Source organism: Rhagoletis pomonella, unplaced genomic scaffold (assembly GCF_013731165.1).
Source record: "Rhagoletis pomonella isolate Grant_MI unplaced genomic scaffold, Rhpom_1.0 Rhpom_scaffold_00012, whole genome shotgun sequence".
Taxonomy (NCBI): domain Eukaryota; kingdom Metazoa; phylum Arthropoda; class Insecta; order Diptera; family Tephritidae; genus Rhagoletis; species Rhagoletis pomonella.
The window spans coordinates 16,415,718-16,426,313 of NW_023458566.1; positions in this window are offsets into that span (position 1 = coordinate 16,415,718).

Below are 10,596 nucleotides of genomic sequence, written 5' to 3' on the forward strand. Positions count from 1 at the left end.
GCCGCTTCACCTTCTAGCCGCTTCTTCTTGGTTTCATTAGGCCTATAGTTTGAATTTTCAATGTGGCAAGCTTTGGCTAAATGTGCGCTAATTATTGAAATTTTATTGCGAAATATTTTTGTATGGATTTTGGTTAAATGATTGTTCAGCATGGATGTGGGGGAATTAAAGCACATAGCTCCACCACATATGGAACACGTTATGTACTTCCTTTTCGTCGTCAGATTGTTTCGAAAAAATCCCAAACCCAACTCATTTTTCGCGCGCTCATGTTTGCATTTGAATATACATACATACATACATAGTATTTCATTGATTGCAGTTTCACTTTTTTAACAAATAAATAATTCAAAATAGTGGAATAAATACTAGCTAAGTGGTGTGGGCGATCCTCGTGCCACATTTGATCTAAATTTGCCCAGCCGTTTTTGAGAGTTGTGAGATCTCTCACACGGAGCCGGTTTTTGCATTTCATCAAATTTTAAATCACCCTGTATCTAACACTAAAAAATTGTTATCACAAAAAAATAAAACCTTGTTGCTCATCTACAGGCCAAGTCACTACAAAATTTATTTGGGAGTTCATGTCAACTCCTTCATCCGATTTTAATTGAAAGCTCGTAGAGAAATCGTTGCATCATTCGGAAAGAACTTCCGACACTCTTCGGGTCGGTATCCAGCAAACCAAAGCTCTCAAAATACTAACGAGTATGGGAAATGTTTTGCAATTTCTTTACGAACTTTCAAAGAAAATCGTAAGAAAGTGTAAAGATAATTCTGAAAGATTTCTGACCATCGCATCATTATTATCATTACTTTACCGTTCATTAATTCTTCCGAAATTTTGCAAAATAATCTCAGATAACACTTCAAAAATTGTAAAAGGAAATAATTGGGGTATTCACACCTGCCCGGTTATCAAGTTATCTGGTTAAAAATGATTATTCTTTTGTGTATTTTGTTTTTGTAAACTGAGATAAAAATATAACCACGTAGCCAGATAACCGGATAATCAGGCTGGTGTGAAAATTCCAAATAATTTACCCACAAATTATTAAAGATTTCTCCACTTTTCAGATTACTCTAAAAGTATGGTTTGCAGGGTAACCTTTTATGTATGAACATACATACATACGTACATATTTATCAAAGTTCTTGTGTAAGAGTTTATGCTTCGTTTTCTTTTTATTATTAGTTAACATAGGTAAAATTTTTGTAGTTGTTGTTGTAATGCGCTTTACATGGAACACGTTGTACACAGATAGATAATAATAAATAAGCGAGAGAAACACTGACAGCAAAACAAATCTAAATACGTAGCTCATCCCCCCAATTGCCACAGCCGAATACAAATCTATGTAGCTGCTTTACATAGATACATAGATGCACTATGCCATACGCAGCATACAAATGCAGTCATGCATGCACACATACATACGAGTACTCAGGTGTAAATGCAGAGAGCCACATGTATGCATATCTACCCATATTCAGATACTCACTGTTATCTACAAGATACTCAACTTTTACCAACAGCACCTTTATAGTCAACACACAACATCCTAGCTTCTTACAATAATTCAACTCAGCATTTTATTTATTAGCAAATGCTATCCTGCTCGCACACACCCGTATCGACATCTTGCAGATACATTTGCTAAGTAAGATTGCACGGCTGCACGGCTGCATGGCTGCATGGCTGCATGGCTTGTTCGCTGGCTTTTTAATGGCACTGAAGCGTTTCCCCTCCTTTGGCCGTTCTCTCTTCGTTTGTTGTACATACATACATACATACATATGTATCTATAATACTCAACAATGAGTATCTGTATCTCTTCGGTTTCTTGTTTTGTTTATTTCCCCATGCATCTACAAACAAATGTCAGCATGTATGTATGTGAGTATGTGTGTTCGCTTGTGTATGTGTGTTCGATTGCAGCTGCTTGGTTCGTTTGCTGTCGCTGTTGTCGTTGGAGTAGTCGCTTGTTGGCAACATGCAAACATGCATTTTAGTATCTCAAAGATATTCACCGCCGATGTTACTGCCACAAATGTTTAATATCTATTATTACCGCTTGTTGTTTTTGTTGTTACTGCATACATATGTATGTAGTTGATGCATTGCCGCTGCTACACCAGTAACTATTTCGCTTGGCTTCAGCATTGTTGTGGGTTTTACGTTCTTTCGGTTCAGTGGCATTTGTGGGCCATGTTTCGCTGGCAAAAAGCTACTCAGATATGTTTGTAAGAGTGTGCATGAAAATTCGCATTCGTTTGCCTCATAAAATTCCGCTCCATTGCAATAATCTAACTGAATCGTATCTAAATGCCTTTATGAAGTTATTAAACGCAAAAGTGGAACTGGTTGGCTATGGAAAACTGTTTTCCTGACATAGAATGTAGCTCTTGTGTTATTCGTCATTCAATTGGAATCATATCTTCTTCGAAATGTGTTCCCGTGAAAGTTAAATCTGCTTATTTTTTTTGTTTTTAGGAAAGTTTGAAGTTTTTATCGAAATGCCGACGATGGTTTTAGCGCTATAGTTTTACTTTGCTGAGGAAGAGCTGGTCGATGAGGTAGTTTTGGAACACTTAAATTATATAAGAATTTGGTGAAATAATATATCTATTAAAAGTGTAGTTTTTTTATATTGGGCCCGAAGTTGTACCCACACTAAAGTCAAACTTCTCTATGTTGTTAGTGAAGGGATATTCTGTCGATATCCGTAACAAAATCTGCGGTTTGCCCACATTTTCCACGCCCGTTTCTAGGAGTTTTTCATCTTACAGAAAAATCTCGCCCTACAAATATTATTTCTGGATGGTATTCTATCGGAATCCGAAATGAAATTTGAATTTTTGCAAAAAACCCGATTTTTAACATCTTGTTAAAAATTTCTCATCATAAGTTTTCGAAAACAAATTCTAAAAAATTGTTTACTCTCACAAAATAAACCATCTCGTCCTAAAGAAAAATATTTTAAAAATAGTTCTTGAAAAACTCCAATTTTTTAACCATGTTTTTATAGAGAATTAAACAAGAATAACGATGGTGTCACTTTAATTTCCTAATTTACTGGTCTTCACTTAATGTTAATAGCTAAGTTAGCTTTAGGACAATCATGACCATCTTATATATAGAAGTGTTAAGACCATTTCTTTAGCTTTAAAACGACGTTAAGACGAAGTCTCTGCGATGAGTAGAACCAGAGATATAATGATTTGAAGAAGTACATGATTAGCCAGAGTCAAGAAAAAATTGAAACTTTGACAGATCATATCTCTGGAGAAAAAAAATTCCTCGAATACGTGAGCTCATTTCATCTAGAGACCCCATTAACAAATTTTAAACAAATCGGAGACAAGAGATAATTTTTTTACGAAATTCGTATGACTTAAAAAAGAATGGTTCATATGGAGATTGAAAACGCTTCAATTTGCAAGCAGAGTATGCAAAAATTTTTCGTTATAAAGAAAAAGTCCTTACAGGGAAATTCGTTATAAGGAAAGCAAAATACACGAAAAGCGGACGGATTATTGTGGTCCAATAAATCCTACTACAAATGTAAATCTATATAGAAAGTATTCTTCAACACTTAACTAAAAAAAAAATATGCAAAACTATTGGGGACATGAATTTCCTCAAGGAAAAACAACTTACCAGCAACCAATTGTTTGGCTACCTGCTTTTTTGAATATAAAAGTCACTGCTCTTTGATGTTGTTTTATGACCATGGTGAATCCAATGCCATAATCAATACAATTACATACCTAGATTATTTTTCGGAAACTAAGATATCCTACAAAAGCTCCGTGTTTTACAAAAATAAATTTCAGAGAAAAATGTCGCCAAAGCACGAGAATGCTATGAGAGTTTAAATGTGGCGGTCAAAGACTTAAATATCCTTATTTAGAATAAGTAAAATCGAATTTATTATTAAGGCTACTTTTTATGTCCGACAACTTTAACGAATAGCGGCGCCTCTTCCAAACCATATCTCCCACAGCGATGTATTGTAAAAATTATATGCTTACGTTTACAATTATTGTAAAGGATTTAACTAATTCACATTACGTTGAGCTCAATGAAAGCTTACACACATGATAACAACAACAACCGCAGGAGCGATAAATATCTTATCTTGCATATGTACTTATTTGTGTATGTTTGTACACTAGGGTAGTTCAAGAAAGTAAAGCCAAAATTTTGTTCCTCTCACCCCCTAGGAATTTTATATTCCGAAAAAGTATACCCTTTCTTTATTATGAATTCAAAAAATATTTAGAGTTTTCCATGGATTTTATGTGGGAAATAATGATATACATATGTATGTAGAATTCTGCACAATCAATATTTTTCGATCACAAAACTCTGTTTCTCTTTTATTTAAACATTTTTTAATACTAACAATTTTGTATTGGTCCCCATTACATTTTTTTGGGGTTTATGGGGACCTACAAAATTTAGTTATCTATTATTAAAAGTTGGTTCAAAAAACAATTAAGTGTTATTATTGGAAGTGTCCTGAAGATGAAAAGAGTTTTAAGATCAAAAATATTAATTACCAAGATTTCTTTATAAATTTTACGAAAAAGTGTTTTTCCCCCATATAAAATACATAGAAAACTTTGAGCAACCTCTAAATATTTTTTTTATTAAAAAAAAACAGGACATATTTTTTCGGTATAGAGCAAACGTATGGGGTAAGAGCATTAAAATTCCGACTTTACTTATTTTTGCCGACCACCCTAATGAACACATGTACATTAGACTGCGTCACTCCCCATACAAAAAAAAAAATCGGTACTGTTTTTCCACTGGAATTATAGAATCAATTATATTTTAAGACTTTCGTAAAATATCCCGCAAAAATATTGATATTAAAAATATTAGGTGAGCTGGACCGATTTGAAAATATCTACCTCCAAAAATTTAGTTTTTTTTATTAATAAAAACAGTTTTTTTTAATATTTTTTGAAAAAAAAATTACCTCCGATGACTAAACAGTTTAAGCTTCAAAAATTTGCATAAAAATATTTTCAAAAAATTTTCTACGGAATCTTAAAAATGAGATTTTTGATGCTGTTTTTGCACTTTTTTCAAAGACTGGTTTAAGAAAAACTTGAATAGCTCAGCCAAAACCTTACCAATTTAGACATATGAGACATCATTTGCTTGGTATTTTCTCACCCTTTTAATTTCTTTGCGAATAAGCTCATTCAGAGTAAGAAAGAGAAAGGTTACGAGGAAGGAAAGGAACGAGTGTCATTCCATGTTGAATTAAGATGTATTGGCATTTTATAAAGAAAAAATTGGGATGTGAATGAGTCTTTTTGGAAAGAAATAACAAGGGTGGAAAAATACCTTTCCACTGATACCTCATAAGTCTATATCGGTAAAGTTTGGAGCAGTTATTAAAGTTTTCCTTACACAAATCTTTTGACAAAAGTTAAAAAACAGCATCAAAAATCCCATTATTATGACATGAGCCTAAACCGTTTTGTCAACTGAGGGGATTTTTTGCAAAAAAATCCTTTAAGAAACTATTTTTATTCATAAAGAACTCCATTTTTAGAGGTATTTTCAAACCAGTCCAGCTTACGTAAATCTTAATATTTATCCGAAATATTTTGGTAGAAATCTTAGATCATACTAAATTTTGTAATCCCGGCGGAAAACCCGCAACTCTTTTTGGTGATGCAGTCTAATGTACAAGTATGTTGATGCGATTAAGTGGCTGCCTGTTAAACTTTAAACGGACGTCAGCGTACTGTAATCCGAAGGATGAATGCAACTAAATCTATATACATACATACGTATTTATGTACTTGTAGTTGCTGTTATGCAGCCGCCGGCACTTTGAGCGCACATAATTGCCAAAAGATGTTGCAAAAAATGCGTAAGTAAATTCCTTCAAAGTATGCAGCAGTACAGAGTAGTAGTGGCTGCAACAGTGGCAATGTAATCTAGTAGTGTGTACACTCCATGACGACGAGTAATTCCATTACAACTTTACAAATTTTTAAATATCGTTTTTTTTTCTTTTCCATTTAGCTTTCTAGCCCCCCACAGGTATGTACTACATAGATACATATGCTACGCGTTTGATCGCCAGCCTCTGCTGGTTGGTGGGTTGTTACGAGTTGTCCAAGACAGACAGAGATAGAGAGCGAGAGAGAGAGATAGAGAGACAGAGCAACATATGTACTTGTGTAAAACACGAATTGTCGTCCATGAGATGCATACAGTCACATCTGCTTGATGTTGTATCTACAAATCCAATAACATCTCCAAATACCACCGACATTAGCAATGAAACAAAGAGTGCAGCTTTCGAAGGATATCCCTGCCACTTCATACGACCGCCTGCCTGCATTGTTGCGAACAACTTGGATAGAAAAAACTTTACTTTTTGCTGTTATCCGCTGCTTATTTTCTTTTGCTGCCTTTATTCGAATATGGTGAATATATTTCCTTGCTATGCGCAGATATTTAGATACATTTGTAATTTCTTGTTTAACTGCCACAAGCAGCCATTGTCAGGGTGGGGTGGGTTGGGCTGATGGTCATCGTTTACTACAGTATTTTATGTTCTTTTAACATAATTGTATGATTATTTTTTTTACGAATTCTAAGCATAGAAGTTATTGCGAACTTTTTGCAAAACAAAAGAACTGGTTTTACTTTGCCTAAAAATTTTGGTTTTAATTTGTAGATGTGAGGCCTTGAGGGTTAGAATAGCCTAACTGACATTTCAAAAGAAGTTGAGGTGCACCGTAAAATGCATTCATAGAATCGAAACAGTAAAAGACCGCGGTACGTCCTTTTATTATTCTATTACATAGGTGCAAAAAACTTTTTAGTAAAAAACCGCACTTATTTTTCATAGGTCCTTTTTCTCATATCGCTGGCCTTCCTGACCTCATATTTTCCAAACAAAGTTTTTTCGAATATTGCTAAATTATTGGTTTTGAAATTTTTAAGTTTCAGGTATGAGCATCCCTATCAATATCTACATACATACCTAGTATACCCTCGTCTTAAATTTTGCCCACAAATTTCCATTGGCTCACACCACATCCCCTTCTCACCTTCAATAAACTTTCAATGCCCCCCCACCCCCCTACCCCCCACATTCACATTCCCTCCTTATGATCTAAATTTTTTCTTAAAATTTTCATTTTGTCGCATACCGCGCAATCCCTGTGCCAACAGCTTTGTAGCTTCACCAGCAATTGTTGTTACATTTCGATGTGTTACTTTTTATTATTCCCTACCGCCCTATTGCTGTCTACATTTGTCTTCGTCTGCGTATGTTCTTCTCCCTACTCGTTCAAAGTATTTTAAGAATCTATATTTTTGTTGTAATCGCTATACTCCCCTGAGGCTGGGTGCCAATGGCTTTAGTTATTTTGTATTTGTTTTTTTTTTTACTTTTTATGCGCTTCCTTCCGTTTTCAACATTTGTTTTTTTTTTTTATAAACGCTTCTTATTTGTGGTATTTTGCGCCTTTCAAGATTGATTTTGTGTGGTTTTGCTTATCGACATGTTGCCAGTGGCTGATGCGTTCCCCCAGCCCAGCTAAATACCTTCGCTCCATGTCTCCCCCTCCCATCTACTTATTTTATGTGTATTCCTGTTTGGCGTTTATTTATTGTCTCAATTGCTTGAAATTGCTTTTCTTTTCAATGTAATTGATGCATGTAAATGATTTTGAATGGTTTTAATTAAAGCATCGCTTTATTGTTTTTGTTTTTTTTTTTTTGAATGAAAGTTCGAATGTTGATTGGCTGATGGTAGTAAATATGCTTTGTACGGGTATATGCAGATGCGTTTTCAGGTTTAAACGAGAAATAATAAGCCTAAGACTTAAAATTGTTATCCAGCCCCAGCCGGGATTGAAACTGAGCTCAGGGTCGTTCAGTTTTACTTTCGACGTAGCGGCGAAACAGCCAGCATTTCAAGTCAGTTCATCAATATTTGACCTCCCTGCAATGGAAAGACGGAAAGCGAAGAAGAGCTTGGCTCCATTTGGCATTTTCAATTGGCGTCAGTTAGCTTAGGCGGGTTGAAATTTGTGACAAATGCCTGTAATTGTTCTTTCAAAGCCTCCTGCCCAAGCAGCCTCCCGAAGATCAAAAATAAACCCCAGTGGTGGAGATTTCTGCACTGAGGAAAACAGCTGGAGGCTCTTTAATCAATTTAAGCGAACAAGTCTTTGGCAACCCTACAAGGGCGCACTCAAAGTTTTCAAGAAGGCCATAAAAAGGGTAAACGCGAATATTGGCAAAGCTTTTGCAACAAGATGGAAGAGAAATCTGAAACCAACAGGCTGTGGGAAGTTCTGCCGAAATCTTCTTCAAGTTTGAACTCTATCCAGAAGCCTCACGGTGAGTGGTCGTCATCATGTAACGAAATGCCCTTTTTCTAAGCCTAAAGGGCACCGATTGTCGCATCATAGCGTAAGCTCATGGCATAGCAATCGACCAGTCTGGTAAATATCTGGTTCAAGGAATGTGGACTTAGTGTCTATCCTACCCAAACAGAAATGGTACTTTTCACAAGGAAGCATAAAACTCCTCTTTTTAAACCCCCCATCCTCAACGGGGTGGCATTTACTATCTCAACCGAGGTCAAATACCTTCTTGGAGTTATTCTAGACAAGAAACTGGACTGAAAGTGAAACGTTAAGATCGTTCCATGTATGCCTGAAGGACGGCTATAGGCAAAAAATGGGGAATAAAACCACACAAGTGCATAGGATGTACGTACACAGCTGTGATAAGACCCATCCTTTTCTACGGAGTCACCGTATGGTGGCCTGCGTTAAACAACACTTTGTGCAGAGCCAAGGTGAAACAAGGAGGACGGCTGCCAGGCTCGTCGCGGGAGCACTACCCCCACTACACCCACCAAATCTCTGGAAATAATGTTAAATCTTCCACCTGTGGATCTCTACGAAAAATTTCGGGCCGGCTGCAATGCGGCTAGGTTAAATACGATCAAGCCGTGGAGAGGACTGAGATTCGGACACGCAAAAGTACTTGAAACTCTACCGGATAATCTACTCAGCGCCGACGAGAGAAAACTCGGGCCTCGGACTGAAAAATCACGTTCCCTATACATAAAGTGCATTAATTTAAAATCAAAATGCTCCTTGACTGGACACACGGGAAAAGGTCAGCTTGCCCCACCAACGATTTTTGTCGCAGTTGCAGAGGCGAGCAAGAGGCGGAGAGCATCGAACATTATCTGTGCCATTGTCTTGCCCTGGCCAACAGGCGCCACCAATTCTTCAACAAGTAATTTCTAGATTGTTTAGCCGACTTGATTCCGGCGAACGTCACCTACTCAGTGTGCTATATAAAACGCACCCGGTGGTTCAATTACTAAGGGAGGGAAAGGAACAAATGGCTTCGGCCAGTGGTATCACAACGGGCTTTTCCAGCCTAGGTACGTGTGCTCCGTGCTCCGTGTTGGGCAGCCACTCTACCTAATCTATCCTACCTATTAAGCTTAAACTCATCTATGAACTGAGGCGATATATGGAAAAATAGGAATATATCTAAAAACTAACTAAAACAACTATCTAAATCTATTTTGGTCTAAATCTTTAAATATAATAATTTTTTTGGTGAGGCACGCTAATGTACATAGCTACGTATATTAATTTTTACGCACCAAAAGACGTTTTAGGTTTATTGTAGGTATAGGAATTATGTGGATAAGCATGCTGGCAGCCATGTAAAATTATGTTGATTTGACTCCTGTCACCAGTTTGGGGCGGGCTACAGAACAACAGTAAATAAGGTCTGCGAACAAGTGGCCTATAACAGGGGAAATCAATGGACTTATTAACAAAATTTTTTTTTAGCAGCAAATTAGGATGCATAAACGAAGGCGAGTATCGACAAAATCGCTGCGCTAAACGTCATCTCGCTCACACACAAAATTATTGCTGCTGCTTGGCATATCAATTAATTTAACAAAAAGTGTAACACTTAAAAAAATATATAGGTATATTGCAACTGCATACATACATACATATAGGTATCTAACATAAAACATAACTCACAATACATAAGCCAATCATTCAGTCAGCGTGTGGCAGCAGCATAACCCCAAAGTAACAAATAATAACAAGCGTTACTACAAGTAAAAACGCATGGATGAACGTACATACATGCATACAGCTACGACTGTACATACACATGTACATAGAAACACATTACATCAACGGCAACATCATCGCTTAGTATCTACATATGTATGTATGTATGTAGGTATGTAAAGCTGCGCCAAGAAAAAAGTAGCAAATTCACTCAATGCTTGTCAGCGATTGCTTACGCGCGCGCCAGCCACTGCCCCCTGCCAGATGGAGGGGCGCAAGCGACGCGCGGCGGGCGCAACAACAGCGCCACGATTTGAGCTGCCAAAACGCGGTGGCCCACCCCTTTTTGTGCTTGTATCATTTATGTTTGTATGTATTTATGTATGCGCTCGTAAATATGTGTAAGTTGCAGCTACTGTTGTTTTTGCTTGTTGTCGCTGCTTGCTTCTAATTTTTCTTGTTTCTCATTTCAATTCGCGCACA